General features: G+C 43.6%; 2 long non-coding RNA genes across 2 annotated transcripts in view; one reads left to right on the forward strand and one right to left on the reverse strand.

Annotated features, from left to right (window-relative positions):
* LOC137306966 (uncharacterized) overlaps positions 1-14,516 on the reverse strand; it is a 58,622-nt gene extending 44,106 nt beyond the window's left edge. Inside the window, exon 1 of the long non-coding RNA XR_010958980.1 lies at positions 14,444-14,516. This is a non-coding gene — a long non-coding RNA (uncharacterized lncRNA). The remainder of the gene's footprint in view (positions 1-14,443) is intronic.
* Positions 1-19,765, forward strand: part of LOC137306957 (uncharacterized) — a 37,374-nt gene that overhangs the window by 4,236 nt on the left and 13,373 nt on the right. The window lies entirely within an intron of this gene.

A 19,765-nucleotide genomic window follows, 5' to 3' on the forward strand; every position in this document is an offset into this window, starting at 1 on the left:
CAAGGTTCTTGAAGAGTATCAGACTCTGTAAGAAATACATTGTGAGCACAACATTTGAACCTCTTGTGAATTGATTCAGCCTTTAATGCTTTGTAAGTATTTGTACTATTAGTATTTGGCTGTGTATTTATGCTTCTGTGTAATTGTCCTATTTGTAAATAAACCTGACCATTAGTTTTAGTCTGAATGTAATGGTCTGGTAGTGTGGTACTTACCCCATTTTGGACTAAATAGAAGAATTGGTGGGCATCCCATATATTGTAATTAAAAGGATAATTGTTAGTCCTGTGGAATATTATCCCATGGTCATACCATAGAAATATAATAAACCTTCCGGCATACAGACAGCGTGTTAATGGCCAACTTGTTGCTTAGACAGTCGTGTATTATTCTCAGAGATTTAGATTTTAACAACAGATAATTTATGATCTTTGTGTAGAATTAAAAAAGGGTTTGCAACTTTATACTTGTGCTAGTAATGAATTGTGCACTGATGATGCCAGTGAAGGAGCCAACTAATCACACTATATAAGAATACAAGAAATAGGAGCAGGAGTAGGCCAAATGGCCCCTTGAGCCTGCTCCGCCATTCAATAAGATCATGGCTGATCTTTTACCTTAACTCCACTTTCTCGCTCTATCCCCGTATCCCTTGATTCCCTTAGTGTCCAAAAATCTATCAATCTCAGTCTTGAGCATCGACTGATGTATCCACAACCTTCTGGGGTAAAGAATTCCAAAAATTCAGAACCTGCTAAATGGCCAACCCCTTATCTTGAGACTATGACCCCTAGTTCTAGACTCTCCAGCCAGGGGAAACAGCTTTTCACCCTGTCAAGCCCCCTACGAATTGTATATGTTTCAATGAGATCACATCTCATTCTTCTAAACTCTAGAGAATATAGTGTCATTCTACACAATCTCTTCTCATAAGACAACCCCCTCATCCCAGGAATCAATCTAGTGAACCTTCATCGCACCCCCTCGAAGGCAAGTATATCCTTCCTTAGATAAGGAGACCAAAACTATAAACAGTACTCCAGGTGTGGTCTCACCAGTGCCCTATATAATTGCAGCAAGACTGCCTTACTCTTATACTCCAACCCCTTGCAATAAAGGCGAACATACCATTTGCCTTCCTAATTGCTTGCTGTACCTGCATGTTAACTCTTTGTGATTCATGTTCAAGGACACCCAAATCTCTCTGAATACCAACATTTCTTAGTCTCTCATCTTTTAAAAAATATTCTGCTTTTCTATTCTTCCTACCAAAGTGGATAATTTCACAATTCCCCACATTATACTCCATCTGCCATCTCCTTGCCCATTCACCTAACCTGTCTATATCCTTCCAATCCATGGGGACCGTTCTAGAATCTAGGGAATTATGGAAGATCAAAACCAATGCATCCACTATCTCTACAGCCACCTCTTTTAGAACCCTAGGATGTAGGCCATCAGGTCCAGGAGATTTGTCGGCTTTTAGACTCTCAGTGGCCTTGAAATTGATCTTGGATGGTAGTGCAAAATGGGCGACAGTGATTTGGCAGCCCGTTTTACACCCCACCCAATTCTCTTTTCCAATGGACTCCAGAGGTAAGTGCGGGAGTGGGAAGAGAAGCCATTGCAGGTGATTCTCTGGCTATGACTGGATAGATAAGAATGGAACCAGGCGAGGATAGTCCCACTCAGTTGGACAACAGAGACGAGGCATTGGAAGAGGATGGTGTGGTCATCTGGTGCCTGTTCTGAGGGCAGCAATAGGTGAGTGTGATCAGAATAAAAAGGAGGGTTGGTGCAGTGTGCCATTGTGATTGGAGGAGAAGCAGGTGGAGCAGGGGACAGGGAAGTGTTTGAGTTGTTGGGGAAGGAAGTGCTGTGGCGAGGTCTAACATTGAGCTATAGAGACAGAAGACATCATTCACACCCTTGCTGCCTTTCTTTACCTCCCAGTGTTTTCAGGCCAGATGTCAGATTCCTAGTGATTTTTTAAAATGTATCTACACCTTAATATTTTGGTGAATTACCCTCTGTTTAGAACCAACCTCTGCAGCATAGATTGGGCATTTCTTTAGAAATTCCTTTCATCTTCAAAGAGCTAGAGAATTAGTAGGGGATCTCTACTATAGGGAGTAGAGTTTGGTGTTCCTATGCAGGAAGGTCAGTGGATTCACTCCTATCCAAGGAAGCGGGTGTAGAGACAACACCACCATTACGTAGGCCTGTCTGAGGGGCTCTACATTCAACGTTTACACTTCACCTTGGAAGTGGTTTCAAAATTGGGCTGTCTCCTACAGTGAGATGTAAAGCCTCCTCCATGACTGGAACCACTCTGTCCATGGCAGTAAAAGTCATCACTGCCTTCCATTTCTAAGCCTCTGGCTTCCATCCAAACTACCTTGGGTGATATCTATCAGATCAGCCAGATTGTATACGTCAGGTTGCTGATGAATAACTTGTCGTGGTTGAAGACCTCATCATTTTTTCAAAGAACAATGACCATCAGTACGAGAGAACTCTTCACTTTTTCAGAGTAACTGGCTTCCTAAGAGTGCAGGGTTTCACTGATGGAATCGATGTGATCATACAGGCTACTTGCATCAATGCTCTGGCACTTATGAATAGAAAGGGCTTCCACTCCATTAACATTTATGTGGCTATCATGCAGCTGGGTGCCAGGGACCCTGGAAGCTGCCATGATGCATTTAATCTACTCCAGTCAATGGTCCTACCATTATTTCATGGCATTGCTGCCATAATCGAATCTTGGGTGACCAGGAATACCCTGTGACACCGATGTGGATTGCAAAAACTACAAGAGAAAGAAAATATAAGGAGATATGTGACTCCACAAGGATACTAATAGGGCATACAATAGGCATGGCTGAAATGAAGATTCCTGCACCTGGATAGGTCCTGGGGTGAAAAGATCTCCAAAATGATAGTGATGTAATGTATGCTGCACAATTATGCTAGAGGAAAGGAGTCATCGTGCAGTCGGCCAAGAAGATGAAGACAATGAAGTCGAAGCAGAGAAGTTGACAGCTCAACTGAAGCAATAGCAGGGAAGACAAATCCAACAACATTCAATGGAGAGCCCTCTCACTCAAACCTGAAAGCCTTTGGCAGAAGCATTCCTGTATCATGATCCAATAAAGTGTTACACCAAACCCAAATGACATTATGACCCTATAGTTCACCTCATCAATCATGCATGTACATCCATTCATCTTCTGATGCAGAAATGTGGTCCTGGACAAGAAAGTCAAAATCCAAAGGCAAACCCTTATTAATGGAAGGGTGTTTGGTTCTGACTCTTACCCCAATGTTTCCCATTAGTGACTGCGTATGGTGAATGTATTCTACTGCCCCATTCAAGTGCTCCTTATTGGTGCTACCCTATGGGAGAAGGGAGTGAGATGGCTGCTGGGTGTCCCCAGCATCCTGGGATGGTGGTGGCCATGTATGTCCTTCTGCGGGGTCATAAGATGTTTGTGCAATTGCAAGTTATAGTGGTGCCAGTCTGTGCCTGCCTGTTTTCTGGCTCTGTATGAGTCACTTAAGTCAAACATCTGGGTGGCATGGATGGAAAGTCATCCTGAGAGACAGCTGCCTCAACTGTGCCTACTCCTGAGATGCCATTACTGCTAAGCACTCCTTCTGTATGTCCTATCATCTGTATGGGAGCAGACCACAGAGCTGCAGTGACATTGTTGAAGTCCCAAGTCAGGGTCCTGTCCACACGATTCCCCAGCTTGGTGAATCCAGACAGATCAGATTCACGGACGTTGGAATCTAAGGACTCTATAGCATCAGTTATGACATTCCTGAGCGAACCCACAGCAATGCTTAGGACCTCAGCTGTGGGGGGTGGGGGGTGGGTTTCAATGCAGATGCCCTGGAGGTCTGCCTCTAGGAGGGACTGCAGTTCTGTGAAGCGGTCAAACAACACTACATAGATACAGGTAATGGGCCACTTCATATTAGCCATCACAGTTTGCATACTCCCATTGGGCTCAATAAATTGACAATGCTCAGAAAGCAGATTTATTTTGTACACAGGTCCTGGGTGCCATCGAACCAGGAACTTGATATCTGAGGATGGCCTGGAGCTGGACCTCTGTCAGATTATAGCCACTCCGGCCAATCCTATTACTTAATAGGTTTGAAAGTCTAGATTCAGCAAGTTTAATACTTTATTAAAAGACTTTTCTTTAGCTTTATCTTATATTGACATATCAATCATAGCAAGCATGCAAATTTCACACGTCTGTATACTCACATAAGTCAGCCCGCTTGGTGGAACCTTGGAAGGTTGATCTCCGATGTCCTCAACATGTTCTCACTTTTATACTCTATGATGATCTATCTATGACACCTGACCCTTCTGTGTCTTCTCCTATTTTTGGCGCAAAACCAGCAATACCAGCTGGAACTTCTCTAATCTGTGATTCACTAGGACACATTCAGTCACATTTCTTCAGTAATTCTCTCATTACCCCTCGACTAACTTACCTTCTGGTAATTATGTTATTTCTTATAGTTTCACAATCATTGGTATAAACATCATATATTATAATCTACTCTATTTGATTATTTGCTCTTGCTTAAGCTTATATTGTGGTTAATAACAGACAAGGCCCTGTTCTTCCTCCTTATCTCATTAAGGTTCCAGCTAGCCAACTCCGAGGAATGTTTTATCATTGTTGCCTTGGTGATCTGTCTGCAATGAAGTGCCTGTCTGAGTTTCTAACTCAGGCTAACTTCTCTGTCCCATAATTCATACCATATCAGCCATTTTCTGTCAATGTATGTTAGCCATTTTAATACTATTACCCCTAAAACCTACAACCTCCAGCCAACTCCTTCCTGCTGCTGAGCTGCATCCTACACTTGCTGCTCCTCCCTTCTGCTTTGTGTTTGACCCAGTGCTCCGTGGTCTAACTCTAACTCTAAATTTGACTTGTTGGGATGGATATTCCTGGGCTGCTGCTTGCTGCAGGTGAATTGAGTAATTCTGTGTGTTGTGGGGAACATGCTCCTGCAGCCTTGGTCGTTGCAAGCTGCGGCTCCTCGGGAAGTGCAATGGGAAGTGGCATTTATTGCAATCTGCAACACACTCTATGTAACACATTTCACTACCCAACACATGCCATTCTATGATGTTCTGGTGCCTGCTATGTTTTCTGTTAATTGAATGCTTGAGTGTGTGACAAATGAAGAAAAACCAGCAATGATAAGCACTAGTCTGGAGATGCAGGTTGGCCATCTGTAGGAGCTTTATCCAATGGGTCCATTGAGGTTAGGTGTCTTGTTACCAATGGCATCTTCTCCCTTTTATTGCGGGATACTTTTTCTTGCAATCTTGAAGAGATTGGGGAATTGCTAGCTTGTTCATGAGCCCTGTCTTAATATGCAATTGTCCACTATGCCTCCCAAAACAAGAGTGCAAGAACATGAATAGGGTTGCCTTGTGATACTTTAGGATAGACCAAACGGCTCCCAAATGATAAGCAAGTAGCCCATTTGTAGATGTAACTGGTGAGGGTATATGTTTCTATCATCCCGTACCAGAATACTGGAAAGAGAGAACGTCAGCACGCACTTACCTTGGCAAACGTCTTCAAGGTGTTAAACTTTTCTGCGTCTGCAATGATGACTTCCTGACCACAAATACTAAATTCACCTGCTCTGCCATCGCTTCCCACATAACTCAAGCAGCTGCCTTCTGTAGAGAGTGTCCCTCCAACGCAAAGATTGCTACCCTTCATTTCTTCACCTCCCTGAACTCTGCCTGAATTCGGGGTCACAGTGCTTCCTCCCTGGTGCTAATTCCCCCTTTCCGCATAAATGGAGCATTAGTTAGGAGCTTTTTTAAGGTAACTTTACTTTATCCAACTCACACAAGTCTGGATGCATTAGTATTAACACACACATATAGAGCTGATCAGCATACAACTGAAAGAATGTTGCCAGTTAAACTGGCAGCGCAAGTAACAGGTGGTGGGAAAATGTAGCTGTGCACAGGGTGAACTTGTGCACTGATAAGGGGATGTTATGATTAAGGCTCTGCAATGGAGGCTGCATGGCATGAATAATGCCCTCTACAGATCAGGAGGGCACCCCACAAATAACCAGAAGGTACAATGAATGTAGGAGGCAATAGCCTGGTGGATCAACTCTCCATGTATCACTAATCCCACATGGAGGCATCTGCAGAAGAAGATCTTTGATTTATAGGAAACTGAGCAGGTAAGCAATGTCAGTACTAATTGCCTTACATACCTATTCATGTATGTGTTTGACAATGATGTAGATTGTTAAGGCTTCTTGCCACAGGACCTTGGGTGCTGAGCATTGAATGCAAGCAAATTTCTTCTACAAAGAAAAGAATGGTGTGCACTGAATGACAAAAGACTTGACAGATAATAGTGAGGCTTGCACCACAGTGTGAATTTTTATAGTCATAGACTGGAATGTGAATTATCTTGCCAAGTGATGTGAGTAGCTTCCTAAACTCAGTTAAACCATTATTTTGCTATAGACGAGCAATCCTCCTTTGATATGGGGCTAGTGCTGGAGGACTGGAGGATTGCAAATATTACAGCCTTGTCAAAAAAAGGGGAAGAGTGATAAACCCGGCAATTACAGGTCAATCAGCCTAACATCAATGGAGGGGAAGCTTTTAGGGACAATAATCCAGGACAAAATTAATTGGCATTTGGAAAAGTATGGGCTAATAAATGAAAGTCAGCACGGATTTGTTAAAGGCAAACCGTGTTTGACTAACTTGATTGAGTTCTTTGATGAAGTAATAGAGAGGATTGATGAGGGTAGTGTGGTTAATGTTGTGTATATGGACGGTCAAAAGACATTCGATAAAGTACCACATAATAGATGTGTTAGCAAAATTAAAACCCATGGGATTAAAGGGACAGTGGCAGCGTGGGTACAAAATTGGCTAAGAGGCAGAAAGCAGAGAGTAGTGGTGAACGGTTGTTTTTCAGACTGGAGGGAAGTATACAATGATGTTCCCCAGGGGTCAACATTAGAACCACTGCTCTTTTTGATATATATTAATAACCTGGACTTGGATATAGAGGCATAGAGTACAAAAGCAAGGAAGTTATGCTAAACCTTTATAAAACACTGGTTAGGCATCAGCTGGTGTATTGTGTTCAATTCTGGGCACCACACCTTAAGGAAGGATGTGAAGGCCTTAGAGAGGGTGCAGAAGAGATTTACTAAAATGGTGGCCAGGATGAGGGACTTCAGTGATGTGGAGAGATTGAAGAAGCTGGGGTTGTTCTCTTTAGAACAGAGAAGGTTAAGGGGAGGTTTGATAGAGGTGTTCAAAATCATGAACGGTTTTGATAGAATAAATAAGGAGAATTTGTTTCCAGTGGCAGAAGGGTCGGTAACCAGAGGACACAGATTTAAGGTGATCGGCAAAAGAGCCAGAGGCGACAAGAGGAAACATTTTTTTACGCAGCAAGTTGTAATGATCTGGAATTCACTGCCTGAAAGGATGTTGGAAACAGATTCAATAGTAACTTTCAAAAGGGAATTGGATAAATACTTGAAGGAAAAAAATTTGCAGGACTATCGGGAACGAGCAAGGGAATAGGACTAATTGGATAGCTCTTTCAAAGAGCTGGCACAGGCATGATGGGCAGAATAGCCTCCTCCTGTGCTGTAACTACTATGATATTTGCCTCAGTTCACCAAAGAGAGTTGTGAAGGCTAATGTATCCAGTTACTTGATGTAAGTGCAGTACCTCAGGGTGTCCCAAAGCACTTTACAGCCAATAAAGTACTTTTGAAGCGTAGTCACCGTTGCAATGTAGGGAACACGGTGGCCAATTTGCACACTTTAGGTCCCGCAAACAGTAATGTGATAATGACCAGATAATCTGTTTTAGTGCTGTTGGTTGAGGGATAAATGTTGGCCAGGAAACTATATAAGAGGAATAATAAGGGGATTTAAAAAGGATTACAGCAGCGCAAAAAAGAAATGCAGGAAAATTGCGGCTGGAAAGAACGTTAATTGTCCATAACAAAATCAAAGTTGAACTGAGTATAGGAATGATTTTACACACCATTCCCAGTGCATCATTGCTCTTAGGGAAGTTGGCATTGTGTGCAAATTTTGTCCTGCAACAAGATTGTGTTAATTAGATTAAGGCCAGCATTTGAAAGATGTCTCCCAGGCGACATCAGACAGTGGATGTAATAGATCTACTGGTAGCACTCTGTTACAGTGGACAAAGGAGTTTTCAGGTTCTGCATGCAAGTAATTCCTGTTAGGGGAGTTGGCAGCACCTTTTGTAAGATACAGAGTTAGTGAACCCTTTAATCACGGTGCAGTGTGATGGGTGACTTGTTCAGCTATTCATTTTAGAGGATGAACAGTATGTTTGTGTCCATGGTGCCCAAAGAAGAAAAGGAAGAGCAGTTTGTTTGTTACCTTTCCTGCCCTCGCCTGGTCAGATATGATTCAGAAGGTGCGAGAGCGGGCGCTCAGTGCCACTGCCACCTCCTTCCATAATGGCACACGAGGCACTCTGCTGTCCTTCATCCAAGGGTGTCTGAAGGTTGAGCTTATTAAAATGTTGTGCTCTTCTTTACTGCCTCCTTCCAATGTCCTGCACCCTTCTTTGGGGGCCTCTGTCAGTTCCTCCACTTGAAAACTTACTTTAAAAGTGTTGGGCATCCATTACAGTAACTTGATGGTCAACTCAGTCTTAAAAATGTTAACTAATTATCTGTTTGTCCCCCAGCCTGCTGCTGAAAACTTCAACCATTGTCAGCTTTTTAAAGGCTGCGCTTCAAACTTTGAATCCTCCCTCCTTCTCCACGCCCACCACCCCCCTCCCCATCACCCCCACAGTGTTGTAGTCCCATGTTATCTGGGAGTTGCATTCAGCCAATTCCAGAGGGAAAGCGAAGAGCTGGAGGTGAACACTAGAGTGGATGGTTGCGCGGAAGACCTGGTTCAGCAACGCAACATCAGGGAAAATGGCCACGAGGAGTTTTGAGGCCAGTAATGCTATACAGAAAACTGGGAAGAATGTAAAAGTAAGCAGTGATATGATGCCACTATGTCTGTCCCAGAAAGCTAGTCTGAATCTACCATTATGGTTATAAAAGTCCAAGATATTGTAACACCGTTGCTCTTTCTCTAAAAGATTCTGGTCTAAATAATATTGCATTGCATTGTGTACGAAATGCCTCTTCCCAATTCACATAGCATCACAGGGCCATTTATCCAGCCCTGAAATAAGGGGTGAAATGAAACCCCAAGAACGGGTGGGTTGGGGGCAGGTGGGAGTTGAAAATAGTTGGTTTTTTGGGTCGCAACTGCAACATTTTCAGACTTTGCATTCCCAGTGGGAAGCTTGTACTTCTTTGCACCGACGTTAAACCCGGGAATAAAGCCGGGTTGTAGCCGCGACCCAAAAAACAACTATTTTCAACTCCCACCCGCCCCCCAACCCACCCGTTCTTGGGGTTTAAAATCATCTCCATAGTGTTGGTGTGATTTTGCAAGGTCAATTCATTATAATGATTTGTACACATTCCCTGCTCACATTGGCCCAGCCACAAGGTATGTGCTTCACGTGTGAATAGGGATAAAGGACTGCTGCTCACATTTAAAGGGGAAGAGTGGAAAGCAGGATTTACACTATAGAAGAATGGAGGGCAGAGGCAAAGGAACAGGACTATCCCATTTGAGGATGCTGTCCTCAAGATGTTGCTCCAAGAGGATCATCAGGGGATGGTTGCTCTCTTCAGAGTTGAGGGACACCTTCCTATCAGGAGTAGTGTGAGAAATGCCTGGATGGAGATCACATTCAAGTGAATGCACAGATCATTGGAACCAATTCCAAAAGTGCTTTCTGGACTCAGGAAATTTGCCAAGGTCAGGATATCAGGAAATTGCCTACTGTAAGCATACATGTACTTCCATGTCTTCCATCACAAAGACCGTGTGATTGGTGGTAGGAGCCTGGGTGGCCACGTGCATGCCATCTATAATACCTGCACTTTGGGCAGTACTGCCACATAGAAGAAGAGCAGTGCCTCTCATGCTGCTGGCAGCTTTGTAAGGAGAAATAAATCCTCTTGGCAAAGAAGGCATCTGTCACCTACTTTATACATTGGTGCACTACAGATTGGCTGATTTGACATATACCCCCACAAGTGGCTTGAAATGATCCAATTACATAAACATCCAAGGCTGTGATCACAATCACGGACACCAGAGAACTGTTTTCCATTACGGGCGGGGTGTAAAACAAGCAGCCGATTCACTATTGCCCATTTTTCGCTTGGCAATAAAAGTTAAAATTACCCCCCTAGAGCACACACTGCCTGATTGACATGAATCTACCCATATTTGCGGCTTCAGGTAATTATAATGGCCCTGACACTCACCCAGTACAGGACCATCCCCTTGCAAAACGCTTGCACCCGAAAGCCTTGACGCTATCGTGCATTTTGAGGGCTTAATGAGGCTGTCATATGAAACTTGCGATAGGCCTCAGCACACGAAATGGCAGAAAATACCGTTTGCTGCATGTTGGGCAAGAAACAGGCAAAGGCCGATTCTCCGAGTACCAATTGCCCGATTGGCACCAGCACTAACGAGGTGCTCAATCAGGACATGTGCCCTGATTTTTCTTCAGTGATGCAGCGTAAAAGATTTTGGAGACTGATTGGGCTAGATTTTCAGTTTCACTGCCTAGGTGGTAATCTGCCGGAACGGATCTCCCAATCAATGAAACGCAAATCAGGCAGGTTCTAGAACGGGCGGGCCATGCGCTTTCTCCTCAGTGCCTCCTTTAATTTTTATTTTTGGAGTTAAATTAGCAACTAAAATTTATTCAGCAGCATGAAGCAGCTCAGACAGTGCCTGTGAGCCGCAGGGTATTAGTGTCATGTAAATGCACCATTAAAGAACACAATTCTGTTCCTTCCTTTCCTGCTATATATACACCAGCTCATTCTTTCATTTATTATTATTAATGCAAAGTAGACATGATTTATGTATTCTGTTGAGGTGATATGTATGTTTAATTCATAGGGAATTTATAATTAATGTAAAGCATAATTACATACAGTTTTCTGTATTGCCTCAGAGCCCAATAATGTAAATAGCCTAATTCTGTGCAAAATATAATGAGCAATTCAACTAAAGAGACTCATCAACAGCTCTATTTATTTGTATTCTGGTTCCTAATGTAGGGTAAATTCTGACCACCCTCTTCCTTTTATATATTGTACAAATCTGTTCTCCTCCATCCCAGTTCTTCTGTTAAAATCTGAAATATTACTATGACTGTTGACATCATCTTAGAAAACTGGTTTGGAGGAGTTCTTGATAATCATAGAATCGTTGAATTTTACAGCACAGAAAGAGGCCATTCAGCCCATCGTGCCACTGCTCTGAAAGTTCGATGTTCTTAGTCCCATTTCCTGTCTTTTCCCCGTACCCTTTTAAATGTTTCTTTTTCAAATGTTTACCCACTTGCCTTTTAAAAGCTATTATGGATTCCACACACCCTCCCCCCCCCCCCCTCAACTGTTACTGGTTGTGCCCTCCATGTTCTAACAACTCTCTGTGTAAAAAAAAAAGTTTCTCTGCAGTACAGGTTAAGAAACAGGGAGATGCAAAATTGAGGTGCTAAAGTGCCACCATTGGCAGGAGGGTGCAATTACAATGTGACAAGTTTACATAGGCAATTTCCATTGTAAATGTAAACATAGTAATTTATAATGGGATAAGTTGACACAGGAAATTTACTCAGATGTAAGATTTTCAATATATTATAGATTTATTGGTATGCTTCAGCGCGCCTAGCCGCCACAACACCATGAATATGTTTCCTTTGGCAAACAAGGTTTCTGTCACTTGTTTTATGCATTAGTGGAGTGGACTGACAACTGACTAATGCAGCAAATGTTACCAGTGGTGGCTTGGAAGGATCAGTCATATAAAATTTAATGCAGTGATAACCTTTACAGCCACAGATAGGGCTGTCCCTGTGGTAGCTCTTCACTGGAGGTAAGAATAGAGGAAGCACCATAGGGGGAATTTTAACCCCGGGCAGACACCGGAAGGACACGCAGCTTGCCCGTCCAAGAGCTGCAGTGGGAGGCTTAGGCCGTTTTAACGGTTGGACCTCATTAACATTGTCAGCCAGCTGTCCGCCAAAACAGCCATCCAGAGGCAGCTCGCCAGATTGCGGCCAACGAAGGTCTAGACCCCCACAACTATACATTTTAAACTTACCTGACAGGACCTCCGCTGAGTGCCCACCAGGTTTTACTGAGTGGAGCGTGTGTGACGGACACTCCACTCAGTTGGTAGTTAAAATCCGGGTCTAATGACGTCATAGGACCACGATTTATATATATTTATGAGGCTCCCACCTGAGTCAGGCGGATGCATCAACCATCAAGTAAACAGTGATGTTAAAATGGTCACATGGAAGGAAACAAGTGGTAAGTGCACCACTTGAATTTTAACTATCATCCCACCGTGTTTCTGCCAGGCGGAAGGAGTTAAAATTCCCCCTCATAACACTAACAGTCTCCTTCATGAAGCATAGACAGCAAAGGCAGGTCCTTTCTGGCATCCCCAAGTAGGTGTGCCTTGTTGTGAAGACTCAGATACTGCTCAGTAGGTGCCAGATGCTTGAGGTGTAATCACACCTTCCTTTCTTCCCTCAGTATGAACTCATCTTCCTTATCCAAATCCAGCACTGATATTGGAACACCCAATAAAATTCCCATGCTCAACTCTGTGGTTGCTGCTGATGCAGCAGCAGATATTTGCAAAAAGAATCTTGCAATGCAAAACTGCAGCTATAAACACCAACAAGTAATTCAGATACAGCTATGTGCAAAGCAAAAAAAAAGGCTGAATTAGAAACACAATATTAAGCTATCAATGACATCTTTAGGAATCAAACTCCTAAAGAGTAGGGCAGGATAGCCAAACCGTGCCCAATTTATAGGGCAATGCTGAAGGAGTGTGCAGGTAAAAAAGATTGCTGGTTTTGGTGTGAGACCAGTTTACATTGGATTGCCCAAATTTGCAAGATGTGCAGGGTAATTTTATGAATTGGAGCTTTTGGTGTGGAGCTTCTTCCACCCGGATTGCATATTGAGAATTTGGATGTGCAGACACTGCTATTTTTCATCTTAATATACCAAAAATCATGTGGAACTCCCAGCGGAAATTTGGAAAATCACCCTGTAATGAATGTACCACGTGCTTTGTGCGAGGCATCCAAAAGTTGCAGCTCACTGACTTTGGACCTTCTGATCCGAGATGTGATGGGCACTGGGCTCACTGTCAGTGAATCAGCCCTCTTGTGCCTGCAAAAGAATTGGCTTGGCTGACAACGTTTGAATTTTGGACTTTTTTTTCTAGTTTATTCTACTGTTAATCTGAGTCTTGTCTATTAATATATATTTTAACAGTTTTGTCCATTTTCTTTAGCCAAACTCTTAGGTGTCAGAGAACAGAAGCTCTAGTCCTGTGAGATTAGTGAGTGACATTTGTCTAACCAATTAGTGCAAGGATTGGTCAATCTAACCTAGGATTGACTAATCAGAATTAACGATCCTTGTCCAGAGAGAAAGTTTAAACCTCGGGTTCTCCAAATGAAAATGATTGCAAGTACATGAAACCTTAGGGCCTGACTTATGCTCACCGATTGTTTTATAACTTCTCCCTGTGCTGAAACAAAGTCAGGATTTTCTCAAGTCAATAATATTCAATGGTCTGCAACAACATTAAGTCATTTGGATTTTTCGCCTCTCCCCGGAGACTACATGACTTTCGGGTGGGGTGGAGAGTGTATGTATTGTGGTGCACAAGACATTGGGCCAGAAATTGGCCCGAGTGGTGAACCAGCAGTGCTCGCCGCCCATCAGATTTAAAGTCGCCCACTAAGTTGCAGCTTTCTTTTTGGCGGTAACTTCATTGAACTGCGAGTTCGAAAAACTTCAGCATTCTTTCCCGGGCTGTGTGAATTGTGAAACGATCTCGAAGGCCCCTCAACCAATCAGCTTGAAGCAAGCCACATTGTGAGAACCAGGAAGTGCAGTTCATTCACAAACCGCGCAAACTAACAACCAGGAAGTGCCAGGCAAGGTTAGTAAATGTACAATAAAATGAGATGGAGAAAGCCAAATAAAGAGAGAGTAAGATTAAAAAGACTCAGATAAAAGAGACAGAAAGAAAATGATTTTTAAAAATGTAAATATTTAATTTAAAAATTTTTTTAAATGACCAAAAACTATTAAAATCAGGAGTAATCAGACTCCACATTTTAAAAAGTTAATTTTTAGTCCCAGAGAGGTTTTTTGGCAGTTGTTAATACTTACCACACTGTTTAAACTTAGTATAGATCTAAAAAACTCAGCGTACCTGTTTTGCGGCGAGATTAGTTTCTTTCCAGCTGGGAAGTGCAATAAGTTGGCGCTGGTCCATTGATTGCAGTCACAAGGTCCCTTTGACGTGAAGCTGACAGATCACCAGTGAACCAGAAAGAGCAAATTCTGGACTTTCACATTTGCGCATATGCGGTCGCTGGAACTTGCTCTTCGATTTCGCCATTAATAATGGTGAGCGCTGTTAGGCTCACCGTCATTTTAAAAGCAATTTCCAGCCCAATACATTTGTGTGAGACAGGCTGGATGGACCAGTAGGTCTTACCCTGGCAATCATTTTTTGTATGTTCCTATGTATCAGTCACTGTTTAACAGATAATCAGGTGCTAAGATTCACCAGATACCTAGTATTATGAGTGTGAGAATTAAACCTAGTTATCTCTTATCCCAAAGGACTGGAGGACTGCTGACGTTGTACTGTTGTTTAAAAAGGGAGAAAGGGATAGACCGAGTATTTACAGGCCAGTCAGCTTAACCTCGGTGCTGGGCAAATTATTGGAAAAAATACTGAGAGACAGTATTAATCATCATTTAGAAAGGCATGGATTAATCAAGGACAGTCAGCATGGATTTGTTAAGGGAAAGTCGTGTTTGACCAACTTGATTGAATTTTTTGAGGAGGTAACAAGGAGGGTCGATGGGGATAGTGCGTTTGATGTAGTCTACATGGATTTTAGCAAGGCTTTTGACAAGGTCCCGCATGGCAGACTGGTCAGAAAAGTAAAAGCCCATGGGATTCAAGGGAAGTGGCAAGTTGGATCCAAAATTGGCTCAGTGGCAGGAAGCAAAGGGTAATGGCCGACGGGTGTTTTTGTGACTGGAAGGCTGTTTCCAGTGGGGTTCCGCAGGGCTCAGTACTAGGTCCCTTGCTTTTTGTGGTATATGTCAATGATTTGGACTTAAATGTAGGGGGCATGATTAAGAAGTTTGCAGATGATACAAAAATTGGCCGTGTGGTTGATGGTGAGGAAGAAAGCTGTAGACTGCAGGAAGATATCAATGGACTGGTCAGGTGGGCAGAAAAGTGGCAAATGGAATTCAATCTGGAGAAGTGTGAGGTGATGCATTTGGGGAGGAAAACAAGGCAAGGGAATACACAATAAATGGAGGATACTGAGAGGTGTAGGGGAACAGAGGGACCTTGGAGTGCATGTTCACAGATCCCTGAAGATAGCAGGACAAGTAGATAAGATGGTTAAGAAGGCATACGGGGTACTTTCCTTTATTAGCCAAGGCATAGAATATAAGAGCAGGGAGGTTATCCTGGAACTGTATAAAACATTGGTTAGGCCACAGCTTGAGTACTGCGACCAGTTCTGGTCACCACATCACAGGAAAGATGTGATTGCACTAGAGAGGGTGCAGAGGAGATTTACGAGGATGTTGCCAGGACTGGAGAATCTTAGCTATGAGAAAAGATTGGATAGGCTGGAATTGTTTTCTTTGGAACAGAGGTGGCTGAGGGGAGATTTAATTGAGGAGTATAAAATTATGAGGGGCCTACATAGAGTGGATAGGAAGGACCTATTTTCCTTAGCAGAGAGGTCAATAACCGGGGGTATAGATTTAAAGTAATTGGTAGAAGGATTAGAGGGGAGTTGAGGAGAAATGTTTTCACCCAGAGGGTGGTGGGGGTCTGGAACTCACTGCCTGAAAGGGTGGTAGAGGCAGAAACCCTCAACTCATTTACAAAGTACTTGGATATGCACTTGAAGTGCCATAACCTACAGGGCTACGGACCAAGAGCTGGAAAGTGGGATTAGGCTGGATAGCTCTTTTGCAGCTGGCACAGACATGATGGGCCGAATGGCTTGCTTCTGTGCCACAAATTTCTATGATTCTATGATATTAGCTGAAGCAATAGCAGTTCACCAATATCAGAGCACTTGGGGAAATATGCAGGGCATAGTAAATTAATTGCATATTGCTACACTTCTGTTGCACATTGTGTGAAGCACATACAGCTTTGCAAGAAGATAAGGTGAAACAGTACACAGCAGCAGGTGGCTTCGCCTCAGAGAAGTGGTTTGGCTGACGCACAACTAAAAGGTAGCATCACTATATACAAGATAATTTGTACTGCAGAAACCAGTGTGGATGAGTACAGCAATGAGCTGGATAGATATCCTTGCAAATTGGATAAGAAAGAGATTACAGCCTAGAAATTCAGCGGCATGAGGCAGGGTGGGACTTCCAGCTGGCATTTGATATGGCACTGAGCCCTCCAAGAATCGGAAGATCAATGCATTTAGATAATATTAGGCAGATGGGCAGTGCAAATATATCATGCCACATCACATTGCGGAGGAGGGGGGAGGGGCACAGGTGAGGTGAGAATTTGGTTCATGAAGCACCCTGACTGGAGGACACCACTGGGGAGGGGGAGGAAATTTGTGAATGAGAGACAGAGATCTAAAATCTGCTCTTGATTAAGGGAGTTATGACATCACTGGAGGAAGGGGTCAGCAGCCAAAAAGAAAAACCTTCAATTTCAGTGAGTCTGACTTTGATGATCTGCTGGCTGAGATCCATCGGACCGGAAAGGACAAGCTGTTTGGGGTTGGGGGCAGGAGACCTTTTGCAGCAGAAAGTGAAAGCAATCTAGATGGAGATAGCAGTGGTAGTCAATCCCTCGTCCAATATACCCTGGACTCCTTTGTAGAGTCTGAAAAAAATTAGCAAGTTCACCACAACAGCAAAGGTAATGACCTGTAACCCTTCTCTGCACTCAATTTACATGTTGTCACCTGCACTCTATTTAGGTGTCACCTTGAGTAATGACCTTCATTGTGATGTAGGATCCAAATGTCAGACATCCTCCCTTATCAGCACCCCACAGAAATTACTATGTAAAGTTTGACCCTCCCTCTCTGAGTGTGCCATGCAAGAGCATGTCTGCCCAATGCCAGCATTTGAACTGCACAGGTCTCAGCCCCTGTCTAAAGCTGATGAGAGGGTTGGGTGGGGGGTGGGGAGATGTCAGAATAAGAGATGCTGACCTACTGTCAATGTTGAATCATGTTCTGCCCTATTTTTACCCTTCATCACTCATAGGGGGAGCAATTCCTGTAATGTGTACAAGAGAACTTGCTTGATCAGTATGTTTCCAGCCCAACGAGGAAGGAAGCAGTGCTGAATCTGGTTCTGTGGAATGAAGTGGGGCAAGTGGAGCATGTTTCAGTGGGGGAGCATTTGGGAAACAGTGATTTTAATGTCATCAGGTTTAGAATAGTTATAGAAAAGGACAAGGAAAAATCAAATGTGAAAATCTTCAACTGGAGGAGAGCTAATTTCAGTGCATTGGAAAATATCTGGTCCTGATGGTTTGGAATCAAAGATTGGCAGATAAAACAGTAATTGAACAATGGGAGGCCTTCAAAGATGAGATAGTTCGGGTGTAGACTAGACACATACCCACGAGGGGGAAAGGAAGAGCATCCAAACCTAGAGCTCCCTGGATGACTAAAGATATAGAGATTAAAATGAAACAGAAAAAATGAGGCTTATGATAAATGTCGGGTTCATAATTCAGTAGAGAACCAGGCTGAATACAAAAAGTACAGGGGAGAACTGAAAAAGGAAATAAGAGGGGCAAAGAGAGTGTGAGATTAGATTAGCGGGTAACATAAAAGGGAACTCAAAAGTCTTTTATAAAGATATAAATAGTAAAAGGGTAGTCAAAGGAAGGGTGTGGCTGATTAGGTACCAAAAAGGAGATCTTCATGTGGAGGCAGAGGGCATGGCTGAGATACTAAATGAGTGCTTGGCATCTGTTTTCACTAAAGTAGAGGATGCTGCCGATGTCATAGCAAAGGAGGAGGTAGTAGATAAAGAGAAGGTACCAAAAAGGTTGACAACACTCAAAGTAGAAAAGTCAAAATGTCCAGATGGGATGCATCCTAGGTTACTGAGGGAAATAAGGGTGGAAATTGCGGAGGCTCTGTCCACAATCTTCCAATCCTCCTTAGATATGGGGACAATGCTGGTGGACTGGAGGATTGCAAATGTTACACCCCTGTTCCAAAAGGGGAGAGGGATAAACCCGGCAATTATAGGCCAGTCAGCCTAATGTCAGTGGTGGGGAAAGTTTTAGAGACAATAGAGACATTAGCACCAGGCGTACCTAAAAATGAGGTGCCAACCTGGTGAAGCTACCACACAGGACTACATGCATGCTTAACAGCGGAAGCAGCATGCTAAAGACTGAGCTAAGCGGTCCCACAACCAAGGGATCACATCCAGTCGTGAATGGTGGTGGACAGTTAAACAACTAACGGGAGGAGGAGACTCAGTGAACATCCCCATCCTCAAAGATGGCAGAGCAAAAGACAAGGCTGAAGCGTTTGCAACCATCTTCAGCCAGAAGTGTCGAGTGGATGATCCATTTCGGCCTCCTCCCGAGATCCCCACCATCATGGAAGCCAGTCTTCAACCAATTCGATTCACTCAACGTAATATCTAGTAACGGCTGAGTGCACTGGATACATCAAAGGCTATGGGCCCCGACAACATCCCGGCTGTAGTGCTAAAGACTTGTGCTCCAGAACTAGCCATGCCTCCAGCCAAACTGTTCCAGTACAGCTACAACACTGGCTTCTACCCGACAATATGAAAAATTGCCCAGGAATGTCCTGTCCACAAAAAGCAGGACAAATCCAATCCGGCCAATTACCACCTCATCAGTCCACTCTCAATCATCAGCAAAGTGATGGAAGGTGTCGTCGACAGTGCTATCAAGCGGCTCTTACTCACCAATAACCTGCTCACCGATGCTCAGTTTGGGTTTCGTCAGGACCACTCGGCTCCAGACCTCATTACAGCCTTGGTCCAAACATGGACAAAAGAGTTGACATCAAGGCAGCATTTGACCAGGTGTGGCACCAAGGAGCCCTACTAAAATTGAAGTCAATGGGAATCAGGGGGGAGGACTCTCCAGTGGCTGGAGTCACACCCAGCACAAAGGAAGATGATAGTGATTGTTGGAGGCCAATCATCTCAGCCCCAGGACATCACTGGAGGGGTTCCTCAGGGCAGTGTCCAAGGCCCAACCATCTTCAGCTGCTTCATCAATGACCTTCCCTCCATCATAAGGTCAGAAATGGGGATGATCGCTGATGATTGCACAGTGTTCAGTTCCATTCGCAACCCCTCAGATAATGAAGCAGTCCTGGACAACGTCCAGGCTTGGGTTGATAAGCAAGTAACATTCGCACCAGACAAGTGCCAGGCAATGACCATCTCCAACAAGAGAGAGTCTAACCACCTCCCCTTGACATTCAACGGCATTACCATCGCCGAA

The sequence above is a fragment of the Heptranchias perlo genome, chromosome 3 (assembly GCF_035084215.1).
Source record: "Heptranchias perlo isolate sHepPer1 chromosome 3, sHepPer1.hap1, whole genome shotgun sequence".
Taxonomy (NCBI): Eukaryota; Metazoa; Chordata; class Chondrichthyes; order Hexanchiformes; family Hexanchidae; genus Heptranchias; species Heptranchias perlo.